Source organism: Psammomys obesus, unplaced genomic scaffold (assembly GCF_907164565.1).
Source record: "Psammomys obesus unplaced genomic scaffold, mPsaObe1.curated_primary_1811, whole genome shotgun sequence".
In the NCBI taxonomy this organism is placed as follows: domain Eukaryota; kingdom Metazoa; phylum Chordata; class Mammalia; order Rodentia; family Muridae; genus Psammomys; species Psammomys obesus.
The window spans coordinates 1,863,867-1,881,729 of record NW_026596095.1 but is presented as its reverse complement, the minus strand read 5'-3'; positions in this window follow the sequence as shown (position 1 = coordinate 1,881,729).

Below are 17,863 nucleotides of genomic sequence, written 5' to 3'. Positions count from 1 at the left end.
GAGTTGAAGGAACTAAAAGAAAAAGAGGAAAATACAAGCAGACAGGTAAAGGAAGTAAACAAAACAACTCAAGACCTGAAGATAGAACTAGAAAAATTAAAGAAAACACAAATGGAGGAATTAATGGAGAGGAAGAATTTAGGGAAGAAAACAGGAACTACAGAGGTAAGCATAACCAAGAGAATACAAGATGGAAGAAAGAATCTCAGGTGTAGAAGATACAATGGAAGAAATGGATGTATCTGTCAAAGAAAATGTTAAATCCAAAAAATTCCTGACACACACCGTCCAAGAAATCCAAGACAATATGAAAAAACAAAACCTAAGAATAATAGGAATAGAGGAAAAAGAGGACTCCCTTCACCAAGGCCCAGAAAATATTTTCAACAAAATCATTGAAGAAAATTTCCCCAAGTTAAAGGAGAAGCCAATAAGGATACATGAGGCCTACAGAACACCCAACAAATTTGACCAGAAATGAAAATCCTCCCGCCACATAATAATCAAAACAGTAAGTATACAGAACAAAGAAAAAATACTAAAAGCTGCAAGGGAAAAAGGCCAAGTAACATATAATGGCAAACCCATTAGAATCACACCTGACTTCAACAGAAACTATGAAAGCCAGAAGGGCCTGGACAGATATCATGCAGACCCTAAGAGAACACAGATGTCAACCCAGGCTACTATACCCTGCAAAACTCTCAGTCCTCATAGACAGACACAACAAGGTATTCAATGACAAAAACAAATTTCAACAATACCTACACACAAATCCAGCATTACAGAAGACACTGGAAGGGAAAATACAACCCAAGAAAATTAGCTTCTGTCCAGAAAACTCAGGAAATAATTAAACTTACAGTAAAACAAAAGAAACCAAGCACACAACCTTATGACCATAGCCAACATCAAAATCAAAGGATCTAACAGCCACTGGTCTTAATCTCTCTCAACATCAATGGACTCAACTCTCCAGTAAAAAGATACAGATTAACAGAATGGATATGTAAACAAAACCCAGCAATCTGTTGCATACAAGAAACACACCTAAGGCACAAAGATAGACATTACCTGAGGGTAAAAGGTTGGAAGACGACTTTCCAAGCAAATGGACTCAAAAAACAAGCAGGAGTAGCCATTCTAATATCTGATAAAATAGACTTTCAACCAAAATTAATAAAAAGAGATGGGGAAGGACACTTTAAACTCATCAAGGGAAAATTTCACCAGGAAGACATCACAATCCTGAACATCTATGCCCCAAATACAAGACCACCCACATTTGTAAAAGAAACATTGATAAAATTTAAACCACTTATACATCCCACACATTAATAGTGGGAGACTACAACACCCCACTCTCAACAAAGGACAGGTCAACAAAACAGAAATTAAACAAAGAAACAATATCTCTGACAGAGGTCATGAATCAAATGGACCTCACAGACATTTAGAGAACTTTACACCCAAACACAAAAGAATTTACCTTCTTCTCAGCACCTCATGGAACCTTCTCCAAAATAGACCATATAGTTGCTCACAAAGCAAGCCTCAACAGATACAAGAAGACTGAAATAATCCCTTGTATCCTGTCTGATCACCACGGAATAAAGCTGGACTTCAACAACAACAGAAATAGCAAAAAGCCTACACACACATAGAAACTAAACAACTTGCTACTAAATGACAGCTGGGTCAGGGAAGAAATAAAGAAAGAAATTAAAGTCTTCCTAGAACTCAATGAAAATGAAGACACAACATACCCTAACTTGTGGGACACAATGAAAGCAGTGCTAAGAGGAAAGTTCATAGCACTAAGTGCCTTCAAGAAGAAATTCGAGACAGCTCATTCAAGCAACTTAATGGCCCACTTAAAAACCCTAGAAAAAGAAGAAGCAGACACACCAAAAAGGAGTAGACGGCTGGAAATAATCAAACACAGGGCTGAAATCAATCAATTAGAAACAAATAAAACAATTCAAAGAATCAATGAAACCAAGAGCTGGTTCTTTGAGAAAATCAACAAGATCGACAAACCCTTAGACAAGCTAACTAAAAGGCAGAGAGACACCACCCAAATCAACAAAATCAGAAATGAAAAGGGGGATATAACTACAGACACTGAGGAAATGCAAACAATCATTAGGACTTACTTCAAAAGTCTATACTCAACAAAATTTGAAAATCTAAATGAAATGGACAATTTTCTTGATCGATTTGACTTACCAAAGCTGAATCAGGACCAGGTAAATCAATTAAATAGTCCTATATCCCCCAAAGAAATAGAAGCAGTCCTACCAATCCATGACCACGGGAGATCTTTCCATCTTCTGAGATCTTCTTCAATTTCTTTCTTCAGAGACTTGAAGTTTTTCTCAAACAGGTCTTTCACTTGCTTGGTTAGAGTCACCCCAAGGTACTTTATGTTATTAGTGGCTGTTGTGAAGGGTGTTGTTTCCCTAATTTCTTTCTCAGCCCTTTTGTCTTTTGTGTACAGGAGGGCTTCTGATTTTTTTGAGTTGATTTTTTACCCTGCCACTTTGCTGAAGGTGTTTATCAGCTGAAGGAGTTCTCTGGTTGAATTTTTGGGGTCACTTATGTATACTATCATATCACCTGCGAATAGTGACACTTTGACCTCTTCCTTTCCGATTTGTATCCCCTTGATCTCCTTTAGTTGTCTTATTGCTCTGGATAGGACTTCAAGTACTATGTTGAAGAGATATGGAGAGAGTGGGCAGCCTTGTCTTGTCCCTGATTTCAGTGGGATTGATTTAACTTTCTCTCCATTGAGTTTGATGTTGGCTGTAGGCTTGCTGTATATTGCCTTTACTATGTTTAAGTATGTGCCTTGTATCCCTGATCTCTCCAAGACTTTAAACATGAATGGGTGTTGGACTTTGTCAAATGCTTTTTCAGCATCCAAGGAGATGATCATGTGGTTTTTCTCCTTCAATTTGTTTATGTGGTGGATTACATTGATGGATTTCCATATGTTGAACCACCCTTGCATGCCTGGTATGAAGCCTACTTGGTCATGGTGGATGATATCTTTGATGTGTTCTTGGATTCGGTTTGCAAGTATTTTATTGAGTATTTTTGCATCAATATTCATAAGAGAGATAGGTCTGAAGTTCTCTTTTTTTGTTGGGTCCTTGTGTGGTTTGGGTATCAGGGTGACTGTCGCTTCATAGAATGAGTTTGGTAGTGTTCCTTCTGTTTCTATTTTGTGGAATAGTTTGAGGAGAATTGGTATTAGCACTTCTTTGAAGGTCTGATAGAATTCTGCACTGAAACCATCGGGCCCAGGGCTTTTCTTGGAGGGGAGACTGTTAATGACTGCTTCAATTTCCTTGGGGGATATAGGGTTATTCAGTCTTTCTACCTGATATTGACTTAATGTTGGTAGATGGAATCTATCAAGAAAATTGTGAAAATGGCCATCCTGCCAAGAGCAATCTATAGATTCAACGCAATTCCCATCAAAATACCAACTCAATTCTTTTCAGACCTTGAAAAAAAGATTCTCAGCTTCATATGGAGAAACAAAAAACCCAGAATCTCCAAAACAACCCTGTACAACAACAGTTCATCTGGAGGTATCTCCATCCCTGATCTAAAGCTATACTACAGAGCAATAGTAATAAAAACCGCATGGAATTGGCATAGAAATAGAAAGGAGGATCAATGGAACCGAACAGAAGACCCAGAAATAAACCCATATACCTATGAATACTCAGTTTTTGACAAAGCAGCCAAAACCACTCAATGGAAAAAAGATAGCACCTTCAACAGATGGTGCTGGTCCAACTGGATTTCTACATGTAGAAAAATGAAAATAGACCCGCATTTATCACCCTGCACAAAACTAAAGTCTAAGTGGATTAAAGACCTCAACATAAAACCACATACGCTAAATCTGTTAGAAGAAAAAGTGGGAAACAGCCTAGAACTCATTGGCACAGGAGACAACTTCCTCAACAGAACTCCAACAACACAGGCTTTAAGAGCAACAATCAATAAATGGGACCTCATGAAACAGAAAAGCTTCTGTAAAGCAAAAGACACCATCATCAAAACAAAACGACTGCCCACAGATTGGGAAAGAATCTTCACCAACCCTTTATCTGACAGAAGGCCAATATCCAGTATATACAAAGAACTAAAGAAGCTGCAAAGCAGCAAACCAAGTAATCCAATTAAAAAATGGGGAGCAGAGCTAAACAGAGAATTCTCTGTAGAGGAATATAGAATGGCAGAGAAACACTTAAAGAAATGTTCAACATCATTAGCCATCAGGGAAATGCAAATCAAAACAACCTTGAGATTTCACCTTACACCCATCAGAATGGCCAAGATGAAAAACTCAAGTGACAACACATGCTGGAGAGGTTGTGGAGAAAGGGGAACCCTCCTCCTTTGCTGGTGGGAGTGTAAACTGGTACAACCACTTTGGAAGTCAATCTGGCGCTTTCTCAGACAACTAGGAATAGTGCTTCCTCAAGACCTAGCTATACCACTGCTAGGCATATACCCAAAATTTGCTCAAGTACACAATAAGGACATTTTCTCAACCATGTTTGTAGCAGCTTTATTTGTAATAGCCAGAACCTGGAAACAACCCCGATGTCCATCAATGGAGGAATGGGTACAGAAATTGTGGTATTTTTACACAATGGAATACTACTCAGCAATCAAAAAAGAGGAAATCATGAAATTTGCAGGCAAATGGTGGGATCTAGAAAAGATCATTCTGAGTGAAGTATCCCAGAATGAGAAAGACAAACATGGAATATACTCACTTATATAGACCTAAAAGATATGATAAACATAATGAAATCTGTACACCTAAAGAAGATAATCAAGAAAGTGGACATGGGGTATGATGATCAATCCTCATTTAGAAAGACAAATGGGATATGCATTGAATGTATGACAGGAGTCTACTGCAGAAGGCATCTGAAAGACTCTACCTAGCAGTGTATCAAAGTAGATACTAAGACTCATAACCAAACCCTCGGCAGAGTGCAGGGAATCATACGAAAGAAGGGTAGTTTGATGTAGAAAGGATAGGAACTCCACAAGGACCAAACATATCTGGGAACAGGGTCTTTTCTGAGATGAACACTCAACCAAAGACCATAAGAGTATATAACCTAGAACCTCTGCCCGGATGTGACCCGTGATAGCTTAGTAATCAATTGGTTTCCCATAGTAAGGGGAACAAGGACTATTTCTAACAGAAACTCAATGACTGGCTGTTTGACCTCCCCACTTCCCAAGGGAGGAGCAGTACTGTTAGACCACAGAGGAGGACTTTGCAGCCATTCCTGAAAATACCTGACAAAATGTAGTCATATGAAAGGGGAGGAGGCCCTCCCCTATCAGTGGACTTGGAAAGAGGCAGGAAGGTGATGAGGGAGAGAGGGTGGGACTGGGGAGGGAAGGAGGGATACAGCTGGGATACAGAATTAAAAAAATGTAACTAATGAGAACAATAAAACTTAAAAAAAAAAAAAGAAATAGAAGCAGTCATCAAAAGTCTCCCATCCAAAAAAAAGCCCAGGACCAGATGGCTTCAGAGCAGAATTCTACCAGACCTTCAAAGAAGAGCTAACTCCAATTCTCTTCAAACTATTCCACAAAATAGAAACAGAAGGAACATTACCAAACTCATTCTATGAAGCCACAGTCACCTTGGTACCTAAACCTCACAAAGACTCAACAAAGAAAGAGAATTTCAGGCCAACCTCCCTTATGAACATTGATGCAAAAATACTTAACAAAATACTTGCAAACCGAATCCAAGAACACATCAAAGGTATTATCCACTATGACCAAGTAGGCTTCATCCCAGGTATGCAGGGGTGGTTCAATATACGGAAATCCATCAATGTGATCCACCACATTAACAAACTGAAAGACAAAAAACACATGATAATCTCCCTAGATGCTGAAAAAGCATTTGACAAAATCCAACATCCATTCATGTTTAAAGTACTGGAGAGATAAGGGATACAAGGCACATATCTAAACATAGTAAAGGCGATATACAGCAAGGCTATAGCCAACATCAAACTGAATGGAGAGAAACTTAAAGCAATCCCACTGAAATCAGGGACAAGACAAGGCTGCCCACTCTCTCTATATCTCTTCAACATAGTGCTGGAAGTCCTTGCTAGAGCAATAAAACAGTTGAAGGAGATCAAGGGGATACAGATGGGAAAGGAAGAAGTCAAATTATCACTATTTTCAGATGATATGATAGTATACATGAGTGACCCCAAAAACTCTACCAGGGAACTCCTACAACTGATAAACACCTTCAGCAAAGTGGCCGGATACAAAATTAACTCAAAAAAATCAGTAGCACTCCTGTATACAAAAGACAAAAGGGCTAAGAAAGAAATTAGAGAAACAACACCCTTTACAATAACCACAAATGATATAAAGTACCTTGGTGTAACCCTAACCAAGTAAGTCAAAGTCTTGTATGAAAAAAATTTCAAGTCTCTGAAGAAAGAATTAGAGGAAGATATCAGAAGATGGAAAGATCTCCCATGCTCATGGCTTGGCAGGATTAACATAGTAAAAATGGCCATCTTACCAAAAGCAATCTAAAGATTTAATGCAATTCCCATCAAATTGCCAACACAATTCTTTGCAGACCTGGAAAGAAAAATTCTCAGCTTCCTTTGGAAACCCAGAATTGCTAAAACAATCCTCTACAATAAAAGATCTTCTGGAGGTATCTCCATCCCTGATCTCAAGCTGTACTATAGAGCAACAGTTATAAAAACTGCATGGTACTGGCATAGAAGCAGATTGGTGGATCAATGGAATTGAACAGAAGACCCAAAAATGAACCCACACACTTACGGACACCTGATTTTTGACAAAGATGCCAAAACCATACAATGGAAAAAAGATAGCACCTTCAACAAATGGTGCTGGTCCAACTGGATGTCTACATGTAGAAAAATGAAAATAGATCCATACTTATCATCCTGCATAAAACTGAAGTCCAAGTGGATCAAACACCTCAAAATAAAACCAGACACATTAAATCGGCTAGAAAAAAAAGTGGGGAATACCCTAGAACTCATTGGTACAGGAGAAAACTTCCTGAACAGAACACCAACAGCACAGGCTCTAAGAGCAACAATCAATAAATGGGACCTCATGAAATTGAAAAGCTTCTGTAAAGGAAAGGACACCGTCATCAAAACAAAGCGACTGCCTACAGATTGGGAAAGAATCATCACCAACCCTTTATCTGACAAAGGACTCGTATCCAGTATATATAAAGAACTAAAGAAGCTGAAAAGCAGCAAACCAAGTAATCCACTTAAAAAATGAGGAACAGAGCTAAACAGAGAATTCTCTGTAGAGGAATATCGAATGGCAGAGAAGCACTTAAAGAAATGCTCAACCTCATTAACCATTAGGGAAATGCAAATCAAAACAATCCTGAGATTTCACCTTACACCCATCAGAATGGCCAAGATCAAAAACTCAAGGGACAACACATGCTGGAGAGGTTGTGGAGAAAGGGGAACCCTTCTCCACTGCTGGTGGGAATGTAAACTTGTACAACCACTCTGGAAATCAATCTGGCGCTTTCTCAGACAACTAGGAATAGCGCTTCCTCAAGATCCAGCCATAACACTCCTAGGCATATACCCAAAAGAGGTCCAAGTACACAATAAGGACATTTTCTCAACCATGTTTGTAGCAGCTGTATTTGTAATAGCCAGAAGCTGGAAACAACCCAGATGCCCCTCAACTGAAGAATGGATGCAGAAACTGTGGTACATCTATACAATGGAGTATTACTCAGCAATGAAAAATAAGGAAATCATGAAATTTGCAGATAAATGGTGGGACCTGGAAAGGATCATCCTGAGTGAGTTGTCCCAGAAGCAAAAAACACGCATGGTATATACTCACTCATATAAACATAAAACATAGAATAAACCCACTAAAATCTGTACATCTAAACAAACTAAGCAAAAGAGAGGACCCTAACTAAAATGCTCAATCCCCATCCTGAAAGGCAAAGAGGATGGACATCAGAAGAAAAAGAAAATAGGAAACAACCTAGGAACCTGCTATAGAGGGCCTCTGAAAGCCAGAAGAAAACAGGAAACAACCTTGAAACCTGCCACAGAGGGCCTCTGAAAGCCTCTGCAGTATAGACTGTCAAAGCAGATGCTGAGCCTGATGGCCAACTGATGGGCAGAGTAAATGGAATTTTATGTAAGAAGTGGGAAATAGTAAAAGCTGGAGGGGACGGGAACTCTACAAGCAGAGCAACAGAACACGATAATTTGAACACAGGGAACTTCCCAGAGACTCATACTCCAACCAAGGACTATTCGTGGAGATAACCTAGAACTCCTGCACAGATGTAGCCCATGGCAGTTCAGTGTCCAAGTGGGTTACATAGTAATGGAAAGAGGGACTGCCTTTGACATAATCTGATTGGCCTGCTCTTTGATCACCTCCCCCTGAGCAGGGAGCAGCCTTACCAGGCCATGGTAGAGGACAATGCAGCCACTTTTGATGAGAACTGATAGACTAAGATCAGAAAGAAGAGGAGAACCTCCCCTATCAGTGGACTTGGGGAGTGGCATGCATGCAGAAAGGGGAGGGAGGGTGGGATCGTGAGGGGAGGAGGGAGGGGCTTATGGGGGGATACAAAATGATTAAAGTGTAATTAGTAAAATATTAAAAAAAACAAGGAAATCATGAAATTTGCAGGCAAATGGTGGGATCTAGAAAAGATCATCCTGAGTCAGGTATCCCAGAAGCAGAAAGACACACATGGTATATACTCACTTATAAGTGGATACTAGACCTATAAGATAGGATAAACATACTAAAAAGTGTACACCTAATGGAGCTAAACAAGAAGGAGGACCAGGGTAAGAAAATCAGTCCTTATTTAGAAAGACAAATGGGATGGACATTGGAAGTAGGAGAAAACAAGAAGCAGGATAGGAGCCTACCATAGAGGGCCTCTGAAAGACTCTACATAGCAGTGTATCGAAGCAGATATTTGAGACTCATGGCCAAACTTTGGGCAGAGTCAAGAAATCATATGAAAGAAGAGAGAGTTAGTAAGACCTGGCAAGGACAGGAGCGCCACAAGGACGAAATATATCTGGACACAGGGGCTTGTCTGAGACTGATTCTTCAACCAGGGACCATGCATGGATAAAATGTAGAACCCCTGCTCAGACGTAGCCCATGGAAGCTCAGTATCCAAGTGGCTTTCCTAGTAAGGGGAACAGGAACTATCTCTGACATCAACTCTGTGGCTAGCTCTTTGACCTCCCCATTCCCCGTGGGAGGAGCAGCCTAACTAGGCCACAGAGGAGGACATTGCAGCCAGTCCTAGTGAGACCTGATAAACTAGGGTCAGATGAAAAGGGAGGAGGTCCTCCCCTATCAGTGGTCTTAGAGAGGGACAGGGTGAAGATGAGGGAAGGAGGTTGGGATTGGGAGGGAATGGGGGAGGGGGCTACAGCTGGGATACAAATTAAATAAACTGTAATATATATATATATATATATATATATATATATATATATATATATATATATATATATATATAATTAAAGGAGTTTTGGGACTCCATTCTAGCACTTTACTTCATTACCCTCCTCAGTGTGAAGATCCCCAACACATAGTACAACCACCGCACTTCAGCTCCACCAAGACTTGCCCACCATGATGGAATGAAAACCACAGAATCTGTGAGTGAAAATAAATCCACCTTTACCGCATTATGGTGGTAAGGTTTTAGAAAACATGAGAAGCACTAACAGGGGACAGTGACACTGATAAGGTGAGTCATCACTGTGCCAAAACTGGCCAGGAGGGTCACAGACCTCTAGAATGTCTTTACGTCTTTGGTACAGCCAGCTGTACAATCTTTAGAATATTATAAATGGGGGAAAGACTCAAATGCCAATATACATGTAGACAGTAAAGACAGATCTTGTGAAATTTTATGGGGGAAGGGGAATGAATACTTTATCAGGAATTGTACTGGAGCTTAGAAAACATCAGTGGTCGAGTTTCAGAAATAATGACTAAAACCCATCCATATAATGGTAAATATTCGGCTTCCCTAAAATTCTACCTGATTAAGTGTTTATCTAATTTTTAAAAATTGCTCAAAAGGATCATATTGGTTGATGTTTAACAAAATAGCTAAGCATCATGTCCTAACAAGTTGTTAATATTGACAACAAAATTGACAATAATATCTCTATAAAAGATTATATGTAGTCAAAGATATTAAAGTTTAATGAAATCATGATTAAAGTATGAGAGTCAAATGAAAGGGGAGGAGATCCTCCCCTAACAGTGGACTTGGAAAGGGGTAGAGAGAAGATAAGGGAAATAGGGTTGGATTGGGATGGAATGAGGGAGCAGAACACAGCTGGGATACAAAGTTAATAAACTGTAACTAATATTAAAAAATAAAAATTTAATTAAAAAAACTAAGCCTCTAATAAATATTCCATTGTTCTTATTCTTGGAGTAAATACACTTAGTATTTGTCCAATGCAGAGTGGTCAGCTCTGAAACCATATACAAGCAAACAAGCAAAATGGACTCAGCAGATTCTATTTATATACTGTTACACACACATATAAGACTAAGAGCCACAGTAATTTTAGACTTCGATGTTTGAGTGATATTAGAACTACAGAAACATTGCTATAGAAATTCAAGCATTTTTGTTGTCTACAGGACAGTGGTATCATTTTAAGTGAAATTATGCCTTTGTTATTGCCTTTATTTGAAGACTGAATATGGTTTAAGGAAATTTTGATGCAAAATTGACAAAGGCTGGAACTGAAATGCTTAATATTGATTGTGGTTTTGATTGGATTCAGGAGTTCCGAGATTAACAAAGTATACCTCTGGTATGTATGTGTGTTAGGGGGTTAATTTTAGAGGATCCAATTATGGATCTCTGACTCCCTGAATAGTTGAACCCATTGATCTATTAAGGCAGACTATTAAAAGCTGGTGAAACTATAGAAGGGGTCTTCTACAGAAAGGAAGACATATGTACTGGAGACACATCTCTGAAGGACATACCTTGCCCTGGTTCATTTGCCTTCACTGTACTTCTTGGATGCTATGAGGATAAAGGTTCTGCTCTGCCATATCCCACTACCATGATGCTCTGCTTCACCACAGGCACAGAAACATGAAATCAACCTGTCATGTACTGAAAATTGTGAAACTGTGAGCCAAAAATAAAAACCTTTTCTTTAAAAAAAATTAAAAGAAAACCAGTTTTTAAAATGACTAACTTAAAGTTTGTTGCCACAAGTGAATGCTATCTTCTATCCCTCAGGTAGCTGCATCTGTGTACTATGACTATGTATTATTTGCCTTATATCACAATCCTTTTAAAATTCATTATCACAAAGTGAAATAGGTGAAACCACAATGTTTCATTCTCACAAACTGTGTTTCTAATTAATTTTGTGCTTTACCTCTTTTGTAAATCTAGTCACAACATTGTAGGGACTCCATTATTAAGTCAGTTTGGGAAGTTACCTTGCATTTCAAGTTTTTGTTTTATATATTTACCAGAAAGTTTCCTTCCATATTATATAAGCAAATGTTCTGAATAGAAGTAAAATGAAAGGTGAGAAGTAAACTTATATATATTTGTATGAGTTAATTGATCAACTTATATATAATTATGAGTAAAATAGCATGATTGAAATATACCAAAATGCTTAAATCATCCACAGTCTAGTTTAAGAAAAAGAACCTATTTCTCTGTGATGCTAAGTAAATAAGCAGAACATTCATAAACACCATGATAAATCTAATAGCTCAGCTTTCTGCCTTTCTGCATTGGAATTCTGAGTAGGACTCAGAATAAAGTGACTTTTTAAGTCAAAAGCAACAGGCTGCAGTTAAGGCCCCTATGAATAGTAACACTTGAAGCTCTTCTCACAGAAAGAAAAATAGGAGTGTTGATTCTGGCAGCTGCCAGCCTATGTTTAACCACTAAACCTTCAGAGAAGTTATGGGCAGGGTCACAGCTGAACATGCTGTACAACCCAAACCCATCCAAAGTTCCTAAGAGTTCTTTACATTTGTGACACTTCATCAACAGTGTTCATCATTTCTCGCAAACTAATTACTGCTCAGGCTTCAAGCTACATAACACCATTTTCAGAAGCATCGTTTCTTGCTCATTAAAAGTAAAAAAAAAAAAATGTAGAAGAGGAAAACTATTCATAAATTTAACACCCTACAAATGATTAAATGGAAATGATAATCCTTTAAGAAATCAATTGAAAGCCAAGAGTAATACACTTTACCCCGCCAAGTGTCTAGGAAGATGAGCACCGCTGTTGGATAACATCATAAAGTAGCTGATATAAGCCACAAGAATTAATATATCATAGAACTCAAGAATCCTTAGAGTTAGATATTTTCAGAAGCTAAAGTCCACAATAAGATCAGGTTTAACTTAGGTTTTCTACAACATGCTTCCTGTGAAGATCTACTAAATAAACAAACCATGTCCTCAAATGGCTCTCAGATGCTAAAAAATGGAAATGGATGGAGACCCTACTGTCAACTGGCTGGAGCAGGCGCCTGACTAACTCCCAGGCTAGGTCAGATGAGGTGATGCTTCCTTTGAGGGACAGTATTACTGTGCCCCCCACTGCTGCCATTCAAACAATCTGCAGTCGGAGACATTCCCTGGAGGATGGAACTGAAGGTTCAAAAGGGGATGGAAGCTTCGTGTGGTCCCCTCCCACAGATTTACTTGTTTATGTAAAATAATTACTCTGCCAACAGTTTTTCGCCGAAGATTCTGATTACCATTTATAAACTCGGTTTTTAACAATGAAATATTTTAGTATGAGAAAATATTTTAAGAAAGCCACACATTGTTCAAATGCAAAATAAGCATCTAAAATTATATCCATTACCATGCAATATGACTATGAATTAACAATTATGAATGTCTTATATCAGTTCTGTAAAATGTGTCAAAATAGACTATTGGAAGTATTAATAGTGAAAACATCATGAGACACTAAATATCTTAACCAAAGAAATTTTCCATAAACTGAAGTGTATTTAACTTATGATTGCATAGAAGTCAGACATTATTCAAATAATCATTTATCTAAGGCTGGAGAAAAAGAAGGTACTGAACGAAAACACATTCCTAACAACCTTGTGTTCATTTCTTGGGACAAAGCCAATCATGAATAAAAATGTTTGAATACCAGTATCTTGAAGTTCATGCTGTAATAATCTGAATAAGTTAATTTTAAGTACTTCTATAAAAGTTATCTGTGAGTTATGAATTCTTAGAACAATTAATAATTCACTTTCAGACCCTCAGACTTTATAAAATACAATAGAAAAAAAACATAAGAAAGTAGCAATATTTTTATTCCAATTAAACATAAAAGTGTTCACAAAAATATAGCCTTAAAAAGATAGGAAGTAATTTCTACTTCAGCTCTTCATTCAACGGGATTCAAGTGGAATCCTTACTTTATTTGCATTTCAAAATATAAAAATTATCTTTTTGTTCTCAATGAGTTCCCAGGGCTGTTGGGAAGTCATAAAATACTAAAGGAGTATGGAGTCATTCAAATTATAGTAATTACTATTATATGATACTGAGTCACTGTCTATCTTCCATTGCTTCAATGAAACACCACGACGGAAAAAGCAAGTTGGGGAGGAAAGGGTTTATTCAGCTTACACTTTCACGTAGCTGTTCATCACCAAAGGAAGTCAGGACAGGAACTAAGGAAAGTGGAGGCAGGAGCTAAGAGAGAGGCCATGGAGAAGTGCTGTTTACCGGCTTGCTCAGCCTGCTTTCTTATAGAACCCAGTACCACCAGTTCAGGAATGGTGCCACCAACAACGACCCAGAGATTTTACCTTGCACCCATCAGAATGACTAAGATCAAAAACTCAAGTGTCAATACATGCTGTAAAGGATGTGCAGATAGGGGTACCCTCCTCCACTGCTGGTGGGAATGTAAACTTGCACAACCACTTTGAAAATCGATCTGACGATTTTGCAGACAATTAGGAATAGTGCTTCCTCAAGATACAGTTATACCACTCCTAGGCATATAACCAGAATATGCTCAAGTATACAACAAGGGCATTTGCTCAACCATGTTCATAGTAGCTTTATTCCTAATAGCCAATCTGGAAACAACCTAGATGTCCCTCAACTGAGGAATGGATAAAGAAATTGTGGTATACAATGGAATACTACTTAGCAATTAAAAGCAAGGAAATCATGAAATTTGCAGCCAAATGGTGGGAAAGAGAAAAGTTCATCCTGAGCGAGGTATCCCAGAAGCAGAAAGACACACAGGGTATATACTAACTTACAAGTGGATACTAGACCTATAGGACAGGATAAACATACTAAAACCTGTACACCTAAAGAAGCTAAACAAGATGGAGGACCCTGGGTAAGATGATCAATCTTCATTCAGAAAGGCAAATGGGATAGACACCAGAAAAGGGAGAAAACAGGGAACAGGACAGGAGCCTACCACAGAGGGCCTCTGAAAGACTCTACCAAGCAGGGTATTAAAGCAAATGCTGAGACTCATAGCCAAACTTTCAGCTATGAGTGCAGGGAATCTTATGAAAGAAGGGGGAGGCAGAAAGACCTGGAGAAGACAAGAGCTCCACAAGGAGAGCAACAGAACCAAAAAATCTGGGCCCAGGGCTCTTTTCTGAGACTGATACTCCAACCAAGGACCATTCATGGAGTTAACCTAGAACCCCTGCACAAATGTAGCCCATGGCAGCTCAGTCTCCAAATGGGCTTCCTACTAAGTTGAACAGGGACTGTCTCTGACATGAAGTCAATGTCTGGCTGTTTGATCACCTCCCACTGAGGGAGGTGAGGCAGCCTTAGCAGGGCACAGAGGAAAACTATGCAGGCAGGCTTGATGAGACCTTAGAGGCTAGGGTCAGATGGAAGGGGAGGAGGACCTCCCCTACCAGTGGACTTGGGGAGGGACATGGCAGGAGAAGAGAGAGGGAGGGGACTACAGCTGGGAAAACAAAAGTGAATAAATTGTAATAAATTTAAAACTAAATTTAAAAAGAAAATAAGCACATGTATGTATAAAAAGTAGAAAAAAATAGCTGGATCTCATGAGGGCATTTTCTCTAACTTGCACCAAGCTGACACAAAACCATAGAGTCCCTATATCTAATTATTTGCCATATCATGAGATAAAGCAATTATTTCATCTCTGGAAAAAAAGCAGACTACCTTACATGTGCAGGGGACAGTGCTAGGGAATAACAATATCTATTCATTCATTCATTCATTCATTCATTCATTCAATAAATATTTGTTAAGAATCAGCACCTTCCAAAAACCTGATTAGATGAATAAACAATGATCATGTTTGTTAGTAGTTTCTTCCTTTCTCTTGTATCATAGTCTTTATCACCTCTCTCCACATCTTCTCTGAGTTGAACAAATGACCCAGTCCAAACCTATCAAGGTCATACATACTTCAATAAATGACTAAGTGGTTTGTATTTGGCTAAAGCAAAACAATAATACCTCTAGGATTGATATTTATACTTAATTCATTTTATGTTCATGTTAATTCTATTTCAATATCTCAACTAATTATAATAAACATGTCAAAATAATTGTGAATATATATGGCTGGGAAAATTTCAAGTGAAGATAATCATTTTGTTCTCTATTTTAAAAAGTCATAAACAAAAGTAGAGAGTGTAATGTTTGTTGACTCTGTGTCCCAGCTGTGTCCCCTTCCCTCGTTCCCTCCCAGTCCCACCCTCCTTCCTTCATCTCCTCCCTGCCCCCTTCCAGGTCCACTGATGGGGGAGGACCTCCTCCCCTTTCATCTGACCCTGTTTTGTCGGGTATCTCAGGACTGGCTGCGATGTCTTCCTCTTTGGCCTGGCAGGATTGCTCCTCCCTTGGGGGGGGGGGGAGAGATCAAAGAGCCTGACATTGAGTTCCTGTCGGAGATGGTACCCTAGGGTACCCACTTGGTTGCTGAACTGCCACGGGCTACCTCTGAGCAGAGGTTCTAGGTTATATCCATACATGGTCCTTGGTGGAGTATCAGTCTCAGAAAAGACCCCTGTGCCCAGATATATTTGGTCCTTGTGGAGCTCCTATCTTCTCCACATCATACTAACTCCCCCTTCTTTCATATGATTCCCTGCACTCTGCCGAAGGTTTGGTTATGAGTCTTAGTATCTGCTTTGATTCATTGCTAGGTAGAGACTTTCAGAGGCCCTCCGCGGTAGACTCCTGTCCTGTTACTTGTTTTCCATGATCCTTTATTCTCTGAAACATAACTAGTTGTGAATATCTGTGTTTTTCTCCATCTACTGCAAAAAGTATCTCTGATGAAATGTGAGATACACCAATCTACACCTATAATAGTAAGTCCATAGGACTTAGTTTAATGGAGCAGGCTTTAAAAACTCAGAAAGTGGTTATTTAGCCCTTTGGCATTCATGCAGCTATTACTTCAATGTATTTGTTGTTGAAAAAGGTACTTTTCTCCTCTTCTGGTATGCATAGTACCATCTAATATTGCTAAAGCTACCCAGTAGAAATTGAGCTGCCACATCAGGACCTCCTTGATTTCTCAATGTTCTATGACTCAGACATATATTATTTTCAGCAGTGGGGCCTCACAATAAAGTTCCAGAGCAAAGAGCAATGTCAATGGCTTCTAAAATTCGAGGGTATATATGAACTCACTTTCCAATACCTTTAATAGACACAAATTATGCCTGTCACTGGTGTTTTTATTTGTTAGTCCGTGGTGTCAGTAGAGACATTTTCACTTATTACAAAGGGTAAATCCAGTTAAACATTTCATTCATGCCTGTGTTGCTATTTTGGGAAGAAGGTCTTTAGTATTAGTTATGTATTCTCTACTCCACCGTCACATATTCCACTCTATTCAGCCCTTCCTCTTCCTTTATTCCCCTGTCCCATTTATATCACTGTGTTCTTCTTTTCCTCCTTCAGAACCCCCAAGCCTTTTACTAATTCCCTGACCTCTGCACATTTTACAGAAGAAACCCACATGTCTAAAGAGTCAAAACTAGCATCTACAAATGAGAGACAGTGTTTGTCTTTCTGAGTCTGGGCTACCTCACTTGGAATGGCCATTCCCAGCTCCATTTACTTACCTTCAAATTTCAACATACTTCATAACATCTGCACCAGACTCCATTGGATTAATATGCCACACTTTTACTGCCCATGCATCAGTTAATGAGCACGTAGGCTGTTTTGTTTCCTGGCTGTTGTGAACTAAGCAGTGATGAACATTAAAGAACAAATATCTCTTAGTAGAATAGAGAGATTTTGAGGTAAATACCCAAAACAGTTATATACCTGGATTATGTGATGGATCTGGCTTTTTTTGTTTTCTTTTGTTTTGTTTTCTAAAGAATTGAAATCTGTTCCCTTAAATCAATGTAAATAAATAGATCTGCCTCCTACAAAAAAATAAAATAAAATAAAAATAAAAAGTCATAAACAGAAGAAAACTCATACTAATATTGGGATTTAATTTGGTAAGTTAGTCATTTTTGTAAGAATAAGTGATGGATTTTATTCATCAATGTGATAGTCCATGTGACCTATTATTTTTAATTAAGGAAAGAAGGGATTATGATAGTTTTCCTGAAACAACAAAAAAAGTCAATAATAAATAATCTACAGGTGAGTTTCCATGATCTGAGCTGCTCCTGTAATTCATGAATCAGGATGAAAAGAATCTTCTGTTTAACAATA